Source organism: Sabethes cyaneus, chromosome 2, assembly GCF_943734655.1.
Source record: "Sabethes cyaneus chromosome 2, idSabCyanKW18_F2, whole genome shotgun sequence".
Lineage (NCBI taxonomy): Eukaryota > Metazoa > Arthropoda > Insecta > Diptera > Culicidae > Sabethes > Sabethes cyaneus.
In genome coordinates this window covers 174,170,255-174,181,648 of record NC_071354.1, presented here as the reverse complement: position 1 = coordinate 174,181,648, position 11,394 = coordinate 174,170,255, and positions in this window count along the sequence as shown.

The window sequence follows — 11,394 nt, the reverse complement described above, 5'->3', positions numbered from 1 at the left end:
ATTGGATGAATTTTTGGTGTTCATTTGCTCCTATTTGATAGATAAAATTTATTTCATTTTAACCTAGGTTAATGACCAAATTCATTATACTATAAACATCCATAAATTGGCAAAAAAATCCAACGAAAAATTAGTGAAACACATCGAAGCTCTCTTCCTCACTTGGCATATCTCATTGGCTCTCAGAAGCGAACCATCGAACTGTCAAAACTAATCATGCTCTCAAGCAGGGTTTTTTCGACAGACGGTGAAAAACCATCGTACTGTCAAATTTTAACTAAAAAGTTAAAAATTTCGCGAAATGGTTCACAGCCTTAGAAACTATACAATTATTCAAAATAAGAGTTAAAGCATCTAATATATAAGAGCCTTGTCTGAAACCAAAATCAGGCCTCTGACAGGACGTTAATTTGTTGTGGTAAGAAGCGCAGCTCGCTTGTTACACGTTTTGTACAAAGCTGAAACTACAACTTTAAAAGTAGTTAACAATTCTAAAGCTGCTTGGTTTTATTTGATTTTTAAGTTTTATTGCGGTATGAGTCATTACTTCTGGTTTTGTTATGGTATTGCTATGGACCAAACCGATTTATTGCTGCTACCATGAAGAATATTGGAGTGCAACACCGAAAACATTTTTTTATGCATTTTTAATAGGTTTTCATGTCACAGGAAGCAACTAGAATGATTTTACTAGAAATCGACATTGACTAATTGAATTTATCCACCTGTCATATGCACGATAAAATTTAATACGCATATGCCATACAACTACAGAAACTGCTGAAAATTTATTATTTATTCCATCGGATGTTTTATTATTGTCCCTATAAACCAATTCCATAAGGACGATCTGACGGTAAAACTGTAACTCTACTTACAGTCACGGATATATATTTGCAAGTTAACAAAGCTTGCTGACTGGTTTACCTTTTTACCAGAGCAAGCGTTATGCTCTATAGCTTTGTGGAAGCTTGTGGAAGCTTCATAAAATTATGGCTGTGGCTGTCAAGCAGCAAAATACAAAAAACAGGTTTATTGCTGCTTTCAGTACAGCATAATAAGACTATTAGAGCTTGTACCCTAATTCTTAACAACCTTCTTAAGAGTGGGCCACTTGGTAGGAAGACAGTTTTATAGTGGCCATCAGAAAGTTCTAGTGGAGCTAACAGTTTTATTCGCGGTTTTAGGAAATTGATGCTGTGGACGAGGTTAGAAAAGCAGCGAAAGAGTTGAGGAAGGTCTCATATGCTCTAATTACAAAAAAGGCTATCGACTTGAATGCAGCAATTACCGAGTCATTATTCTCCTCAATTATACATACAAAATTGTCTTCCGCATCTTGTTTTTCGCTAAGGCAATTGCAGGAAACCTTTGTTGGCGAATAGCAGTACGGTCCACGATGGACCAAATGTTCACCTTGCGACAAATCCTAGATAAATTCCGGATTCAACTTGCAAACTCACCATTTGTTTATAGACTTCAAGGCGGCGTACGATTCAGTGAAACGAAATGAGCTATGGTGGTTTATGTTTGAACATGGTTTTCCAACAAAACTGATTAGGCTGACACGTCTTACCCCTGATGGTTTAAAATCAAGCGTCAGAATAGCAGGTGTGAAACCTTTGTTGGCGAATAGCAGTACGGTCCACGATGGACCAAATGTTCACCTTGCGACAAATCCTAGATAAATTCCGAATTCAACTTGCAAACTCACCATTTGTTTATAGACTTCAAGGCGGCGTACGATTCAGTGAAACGAAATGAGCTATGGTGGTTTATGTTTGAACATGGTTTTCCAACAAAACTGATTAGGCTGACACGTCTTACCCCTGATGGTTCAAAATCAAGCGTCAGAATAGCAGGTGCGGCATCGGACTCGTTTGTAACGTTAGAAGGTTTGAACTAAGATGACGGACTATTGAATTTGCTGTTCAGCATAGCATTGGAAGGTGCTATTCGAAGAGCAAGCCTGCAAAGACCAGTACCATCCTTATGAAATCTCTCATGCCCCTGAGGGTCTGACGATATCGATATCGATATCATTAGTGTTAGCCGTAGAGACAATAACAGACAATAATTCAGTTAAAGGTAGAAAGTAGCCCAAATTGGTTAAATTTTTTACTCAAGATTTGAATTTGTACATTTTGCGCATTTTGAGTAGTTTGAACCAAGTTTTAGGTAAATCCGACCTATTCACAGGTAGATTCATTCAGGACTCAATATAACTCAATTTACAGGTAGTTGTAGTAGTAGTAGTAGCAGGGGAAAGCCACCATCAGTTCAAGGACTTGCCAATATATGTGGGTAGAATTACAGTAGATCCAAATTTGATTATCAAATGAATTTCACACTAATGCTGTTACAGAACGGGCCAAAATGGATTGGGCGGACCCACAAGCAGATGCACTTGTGCGCATTCCGGGGTTATAAGAGTCGCTTTCCGACATTAGGATCCTTTCATGTAATAATCAATTTCGCTGTGCCAACTTTAACCCACGTGGTGATTTGTTTGTTTTGAATTGAGAAGTGCCATATTTGCTTCAGACCTTATGGATTCAGGTTGGCAATCCACTCTATCATCCAGGCTTCCCCATTTATGATATCAATAATAATACTGTTAATAATATGATATTAAGATGAAATGTGGTACATATAGTAAAAATAGAACAATCTTACCAGCAGTCCTTCGTATGGAATAGAGTAGCGTCCTTTGAGGTTCCATAAGTGCTTCTAATAGTTAATTTAATTTTTCATTCTGGTATCCATGTGCAGTATTAAGACTCGTTTTGACCAAAGTTTTTACTATATAGCAGGAGATGCTTCATAAGCTAAAACGAAAAAAATAATTCAAATGACTTATTAGGCTTACCTATTAGCTAGGCCGTGTGGTTCCGTCGTCACCAAAACCGCGGTTTTGAGACCAGGCAGCCGGGAACCACCCAGCATCGCACCTCCTAGCTTGGCTACTCAATAGAGCATTACCAGGTATGGCCACGTGGAGGCGCTAGGTAGGGGATTGGGATGGTTATAGCTATATTGGACGCCTTCCCCATTTCATACCCTAAATATTACTCAGTTTACAGGTCGGCTTAAACTACTTTTTGGGCTGTTCCACTTTTTATGAGACTGAACCCCATCTTACTCGTTTTTGAGTCGAATCTGACTCATTTCTCGTTAATCTTAAAATCGTTAATCGTTAACCTTAAAATAGATTTTCAGAATGTTGTGATATTAATATGAAAATATCAAGAAATCTCTCCTGAACACATTTTCCATATTGTCAATTCAAATTAATCAAACAAATTACATATGTATATGTATATGTTACTCTTGTTGACTTTTTCGGTGAGAAATAAGAACTAAAATGTTTTCAGCGGACGTTTCGACTTACTATGCTTCAGTCATTTACTACGCGTTGAACATCTATTCTCACTGCCTCGTCCTTTATAACTTTTATAACTGTTATAAACTGTTATGAGTTATAAAGGACGAGGCAGTGAGAATAGATGTTCAACGCGTAGTAAATGACTGAAGCATAGTAAGTCGAAACGTCCGCTGAAAACATTTTAGTTCTTATTTCTCACCGAAAAAGTCAACAAGAGTAACATATAGAATTTTACGGTGACAAACCCCAACAAAATTACATATGTGGCTCTGAAGCTTCAGAAGTGAAGGCCGTCTACAGACGGTCTTCTTCGTCTCCTCTGTTGGGTACTCTTACCACTGCGTCCATTATTTTGAAATATTGTGGTAATCCCCGTTTTATCATTTTACTATACGCTTAAAGCTTACCTATCACTTATTGAGGAAGTGACAGACTGGTAGCTGGAGCGATACATGACTAGGTTTATGAACCTAGTACCCTGATCGGCAACGCTATCCAGATCTCCCCTTTTTAACATACTGCAGTCTGTGTACTATTTGTGCTCCATGATTGCAGAGCAAGTGTTCCGAGGTTAAATATCATCTTGTACGAAACTGAGATTCCGAAGATGATATTTACTAGGTCAATGTCCTGTCGCAAGACTGTCTCTCTTATTGAGACTCAGCAACTTTTGAGTAACCCAGGGGTGATTCTCGACGCTATACATTTTTAGATTTTTTGAGCGATTGTACAGCCATCCTACTGCCCATAACTGTTCGGCTCTCCTTTTGTTACAGCCCAGCACACAGTCTGAGATCAGGCAGAGTGAATCTCGACCCGTGAGTAGAGAGTTGGAGCCACATCTTCGCTTGTCATTTCACAACGAGTCGGCGTGTTGAGGATAGACGAGGATCAGGACTGAACCTCAGCTAGCGCATCGTTCAAGTCCAGTTTCTCCCCTACTCTCCTCTCCACCTCATTCGTTTCTTTGTTTTTTTTCGGGAGAGAGAGCTTGCACGGTAAAAAATCGTCCACTGCATCAGTGACCGGCTTGATGCAGCAAGGGCAAACTGCTGTGGAGGGCGCCCTGGTACTCCACAGGCTCCGTTGCGGCGAGAGAATTTATAGAACCCCCTACACCATTCATCCCTCGGCACGGGTCGCGTCACATTTTGGATTAGGGGTTTATCCATTCATGTTTTTACATAATAGCAATGGATAACAGCTATTACAACCATCTTCTTTAGGGGCTTTGGACCCTCTGCTTTGGTTCCTGGGAGTCAAGAGAACCGTCCTGCAGGGGGAGAGTTTACACTTCAGCCTTCGCATGAGTGCCCTCTTCTCTGTCCGCATACGACCCTAGTTTCCACCGGTTGTCCGATTTCCACTAAGGAACGTATCCCGGATGGTACCACGAGGAGGTAGAGATTTGCTGAATAAGAGGCTGTGGAACCTCATGGTGGTTCTGGAGCGCATCATTCAACCATTTACCATCCACACAGACGATCTTACCCGTTAGAGTGTCAATTCCAGCAAACAAAACTCTGGAGTTTTGCAACACGGCCGCATCGCGGCTCTAGAGTATTACTTCGAGTGTTGCGTATTAAACAGTACAAATGTGACAACTACACAGTATAAAACCTTACAAATAGCAGTTACTTCGCAAACATAACAGAGGGTGTTAATGTGCAAGCGGAATGTGCAGGACGATGTTTTTTAAAGGGATTTTCTTCTACGTGTCATGTCAGTTCGTCAGTGCTAGAAATGTTGTTTTTATTTAGTTAAATAAAACCCAATGGAGCATAAAACCTTTGTTACACTATAACAAAGGTAAAAACCGTAAATTTCGGTTTCAGCCTACAATTTCCTATGTACAACAACACATTAGAGCTATGCTAATATTGTAATCGTAAGATCTTCGCATGTCGTGAGGTAAGTATAAATTCGCCACTAGGAGGATTGATTCAATTTTCTTGAATATCACTTCTGTTCAGGAAGCCACAATAATTGGTGATTGATATTTCACTCTTCCACCATTGCAATTGACAATCCATCAGATTGTTGAACACCAATGCTAATTGTAAAAAGTGTAAATAACCTAGAGAGTATCGCTGTCAAATATGAAACATTTCCTGCGCAATACTACTGTACACGACCTGCACTTGGGTATGTTTTTATTAGATTTGAAACAGAAATGTCAAAGTTTTTATTTTAGGTTTAGTCTTATGTTAATCAAATTAATAAATTTTAAACTTTTTAAATAATGTTTCTCAAGATTTATATTTTAATCGTTTTAGTGTAAAATTTTTAAGAATATATTTTTATTGAAAATACAAATTTGGTAGCAAACATTGCTACCAAAATCTGACGGTGCGGTGTTTTCCGCTGTCTGAAGCAACATAACAAGATCTTCTCCCGCCGCGGAGATCAAACAAAACCAGAAATACCGCGTGTTAAATTATTCAATCACCATTTCATTTCTTCACCCCTGGGTGCTGCGCATATTGTTGCTTCTTGTTTTTCTCCTGTCGGTCTTTGTTTTTCCATCGTCTTTATTCAGCAGTGTATCACACTTCACTAGTTTTAAGCCTTATCCCCAATACCACACCGCACCGCACAGCGGAACTCAGTTTGACTCTCTCCGACCCCGAAAGTCGGCTGGCTGAATCTGCTGCGGCCTGTCGCAATCGACAAATGAAAACGTAGAATCCATAATCGATTAGGTACCCGCCAACATCTCACTGATCTCACCGAAGAAGAAGTGGACAAAGGGACCGGAGGGTGGCAAGGTTTGACGGCTGGACAGTAACTGGACAATGCGACTGCGAATTTCCGCGCCAATCCTTCACTGGCTGCCCACCTGAAGATGCGCCAGTGAAGCAAATTGTTGATGAGTAGATAAGCGGTAATCTGCGCCAAGCCGGTCTTTGAGGATGTTTTGCCGCTGCCGGCCAGCAGAAAGCGAATTTGTCCAGCCGAGTCCAGAGAGGTTTTCTGTCATCGATGCGCATCCAGCACTTCAATGACTGGTACCTGTCGGTTTCGGTGCTTATTGGTGCTGATGGAGTGAATTTTTCAACTTTTCAACCTAAATTCGGTAGCATCAAAGCGAAGTCTGCCAGCAAGCTAGTAGTTGTTGGATGAGTTTTTCTTCCACTTGAATAAGATTATCTGTTCCGGTATGTGAACCTTGATCCTTAGTTGGGCCGATGAGTGAGAGAATCGGCACTCTTTGGAAGCGGCAAAGCTTACACTCACTGGTGCATGAGAGAGCCAGAAATCGTTCCGGTTTGTCGGATGTGATTCAGAAACTGTTGCAGATTAATCCAGGACGAGACACGCAGAGGTGAGCTTGGTCAGTTTTATCGGTGAAACATCTATCAAAAATGTGGGACAATTTTAAAATCATTCACTATTGAATTAATAAAAACATCAATCAAGTTTCCTATTCCATGTCACTTAACATTTTCTCAGCAACCTATACACTGCTTAACATTTATTCTGAAACAATTACTCATATATTACTCACAAATGAACGCCGTACTCCATGGAATAAAGGAGTACTCGAGTGGTCTTATGTTTAATATCGCTTACCTGAATTGTTCTCGGACACAAAACGGAATTGTCTGTCGCTTGTTCGTCCCAGGATCAGCAGTCGCTTCTTTGACCCAGTAGTCTCAATTCTTTCGCTCAAGTACGGCCAGCATTGTGCCACTATTCTACAAGGAAATTAAATTATCCGCATGCAAGGAACTGCTCAAGCAAATATTTGTCCCATCAACAAAGAACGGACACTCGAAAAAATCTAAAGTAAGCTTTCTTCTCCTAAGTCCTACGTACCTACGAAGAGCCACTCAAATAATATGTCTTAAAATTGTAAGATAATTGTCATTCATCTTAAGTAGTTGAAACCAAGCTTAAGTAACTGATATTCCAACTGGTTGTGGAATTACTTTTCGAAAGACAATCGATTGTCCGGGACAAAGGTAACCGAACAGGAGCAATCTCGATCGTAAAGACAATGCGACCGCCCTGTGGTCCGAGTTCACTCAAGTTGGTCTTGTCTGGGAATAATGAAATCCACTTGAAAATTGAGCCAGATTTCATTATTATGTTAATTCAAAACTATAATCCATTTTAATGCAGCTTAGAACTGCAGAGCAAAGAAGAGCCACAAAAAGGGCCCGTGGCTCGTCTCGAAGCAGGCTCCTGTTGCCGGCACGACATGCCGGCAATTGACAATAAAACGAAAGAGATAAAGGCCAATAGAAGACGGCAAAGTACGCCTAGCAGAGCCAAAAAGGGACTTATGTGATGATACCTATTTTCTAAATTTCTTAAGCTTCTTGTGCCCATCTGGAGCCCCTGAACGGGGCTTTGAAAGAAAAAAAAGAGCTTAGCAAGCGCACTGGAGCGTGCGCCTTCACCTATAGGCACCATTCTATTCCGTTTCTGGTCTGTACCTACGCTCAAATGCGAACATTCGGCCACGCGGTTAACGGCAGAATTCCTCGCTTTGACGACTCGACTAGAGTTTGCCGATGACAGCGTATAATATGGCACCCAATTTCTTCTTTCATGTCCTTAAACTTAAACTGACACTTTAAAATAACACAGCAATTTATTATAAAAATTCGATTAAAATAAGAGAAATAAAAAAGCTTGTCCTGTTCATAAATCCGGACCCCTCACATCTCATTGAATTAAAATCACTTTTGAATCGTTTTCCGGACAGCCAATATTTTGTCTAAGAAATTTATACTAATAGGCAAACAACTTATTAATTGTAATAAGAAGTATTAAATAATCTTTCTTCTATACATTTTTCACACTTTTGTGTTATTAAAGGTACGATTTTAGTCAAAAATAACACGGTAGAAGTCAAAGAATGAAAGTGATAAACTATTTCTACATTAAATGCTTTAAAGTATTTAAGGCGTGTATTTCATTCGTAAAAAATAGAAATAGATCAATAAGAAGTTATTTAATTTATTTGGATCTGTTATTTTTTTTAAATCATAGATTGTTTGATCATAATTTCAGGTTGCTAAAATTGTGTGAAGCATAACTCTTCTGACTTCCCAAGACATTTTACGCCGTATCCTGCCTCTGCATTTGCAATAACTTAATCTACCACGATTTTCTCCTCATCATTTGAACGCGCAGCCTGAATGTTCCTGCGATCACTAGCGTATCTCGAATTCACCTTCATGCGTAGTTTTTGGAATCCCTAATTTTGTAGGGTTCCAAGAAACGAAGCTCCTCCTCGTTCCACAGCTTCTGCCTGGTTAAACGTGTCCTCTTGCATTTTCTAAGAGAAACATTTTAGAAATTTGAACTTCTGGTTTTCACAAATTCAATAAAGGGTGTCCCACATCAAATAGTACCACAGAAGAAACGCAGTAGAAAATTACCCATTAGGTATTTTCTCATGAAAATTTGGGTAGAAGTAGTCTGATGAAAGCAAATCTGGATGAAAGCAGAAATGCCTTCAGACTGGCTTGATGGTCTCATTTTCCCAATATACAAGAAGGGACTCCGACTCGATTGTAGTAACTATCGGGGCATAATACTTCTAAATTTCGCCTATAAGGTACTCTCTCGTATTCTGTTGAACAAATTGAGACCATTATCAGAGTCTTTTGTCGGCAATTGCCAGTGTGTTTTTCGAGAAGGGTTTTCGAGAATCTTTGACAAATTTCGGGAATACAACTTGCGGACTCATCATCCGTTTATGGATTTTATTTTAATGGAACCATCATCACCCAGTCGCACATGCTCCTAGGCTTTGCGGATGACATCGACATTGTTGGTACTGATGTAGAGCTATTGTAGAGGCATTGGTGCCTTTCAAAAGGGAAGCTGCAAGAATCGGACTGATCATAAACACTGCCAAAACGAAGTACATGGTTGTTGGCAGAGAGCGTGGAAGTCAAAATGATATTGGATCTGCGGTGGAAATAGATAGGGAACGGTACAAGGTTGTCGACGAATTCACATATTCCGCTATGACGTCACGAGTTGTATAAATATTATGATATTGTGAAGCTGATCAGGCGCCGGCGGTTACAGTGGGCTGGACATGTAGCCCGAATTCCCAAAGAAAAACCAGCGAAAATAGTGTTCAGCAGAGAACCTGGGCAAGGTCGTCAGCTTCGAGGTAGACCACGCACTCGTTGGGTGTGCGCGATTGAGGAAAATGCACGCGCAGCAGGAGTGCAGGGTGACTGGAGACTGGCAAACCGTGACCGTGAATCCTGGAAATCACTAATACATTCGGCTAGGATCAGCTCATAAGGATTGTCGGCCATTAAAGTAAAGTAAGTAAGTCAAAATTTGAACAATATCGGAGTCATATCGGCACCAACTTTTCAAGAGGGCCTATCTGCAAAATGATGTCGCCGAAAACTATGCGTTATTTCTTGAAACCGCGCTGCTGGAAGAGGGTGAGCTGGATGAAGTCCCTCTTGAGGACTGTTGGAGTGCCGTGAAAACAGTCATTAACAGCGTAGCGGAGAACGTCCTAGACCGTGTGGCACCAATTCGACGAATCTTCTACCGACTATCGCCAATAGCTAATAGACTTGTGGGAAGTTACCACACTGACGAACTGACGTGACACGAGCGTTTCATATTTGACTCACAAGATCCTGCAAGCAAACGACCACTTGCTTACAAGCGAACGATCACTAATGTTAAACAGCAGAGCCATGTACAAAGGTACGGTAACCCGGTAATTATTTGTGTATTGCAAAAACAAAGGATAAAGTAATTTTTACAAAGGACTTTATGCATTCACTTGTGCTCCTAGAGTGTTTTTATTTTTTCGTGTCGGTCATACATGGTTAGTGAATGACATTCTGCTAAACCTGTTCTCTACTTTTCCAAGATAAATAGCGATCCGTTGTGCAGATGTTACTGTTTAACGTATTTTAATTCAAATTTTCGGATACAAGTTTTTTAAGGAAAATATATGGGATGTCATGTCGGTTCGTCGGTGGTTTCCAGGCCGGCTTCATGGAGGGTCGGTTTACAACGTGTTACCGATCACGTTCAAAATTGATCGGCACAATGGAAGAGTTTGTCTAGTTTAGTGTCTTAGTTCTTAAGTCTGTAAATATTTTGTTTGTTTGTATTTGATTGGCTCTAAATATTGTTGTTAGTTGTTAAATTTTTCTTGCTGTTCAAAATTTGTACTTTTTGTTTAATATAGGTTTAAGTATTTACTAACACCTACTAACATAAAAAAACAACCAATAATTAGGCTACGATAATTTGCGATAAAAGAACATGCATGTATTATGGCCGTTTACAAGCCCGTGGAATCCCTGCCAGATGACACTCTAGGGAAATAAAAGAGGCCTTCGGAGCACACCCCGGAACGTGCAGACCAGACGTTGGGGTTTTTGATCGCGTCCCACAAGGGGCCGTTATTTGTTCCCTAGATGGCCGCCACGACTTGTAAACGGTTACAAAAAAAAGAAACACAAGACCATGTACCGGAAAAACCGCAACGGCAAAAGACGGCAAAATAGTCCGCACTAAAACCCAACCGCTAAACTAACTCCATGGATCCTGTACAGCCCTGGAACAGTTTAACCGGTTCGGCGAACTGGCGAATGCAGTGATATCCGGTTAGGGAACGGAGAGAGAAGGTCGTCGGTAAAAGAGAGAGATGGAGGATGACAAGCAGCAGCAAGGTGAAGAGGTCGAAAAAGTGGACAGTCAGTCGAGCTCGAACTACCCAGTAAACGACAGCTAAACTTCGTTACGGCTAATAAAATCGAACGCCAATCTTCGAAATCGGCAGAAAAAGTGAAATTTGGAAACGAATCTGGTTTCGTTTCACAGTGAAAAGTTGTAGTACGCTATTGGTGGAGTTAAAGTGCGACACGATTTCCCACCCAACGAAAATCCCGAGGAAGGACGTCTGGCATCGTGTGCCTTCTGGACTGCGGTGGACGTATAGCAGCTCGATCGATTGCGGGCGTCGTCTCTGGATGTCTCTGGCGGTTGGCAACATACAGAAC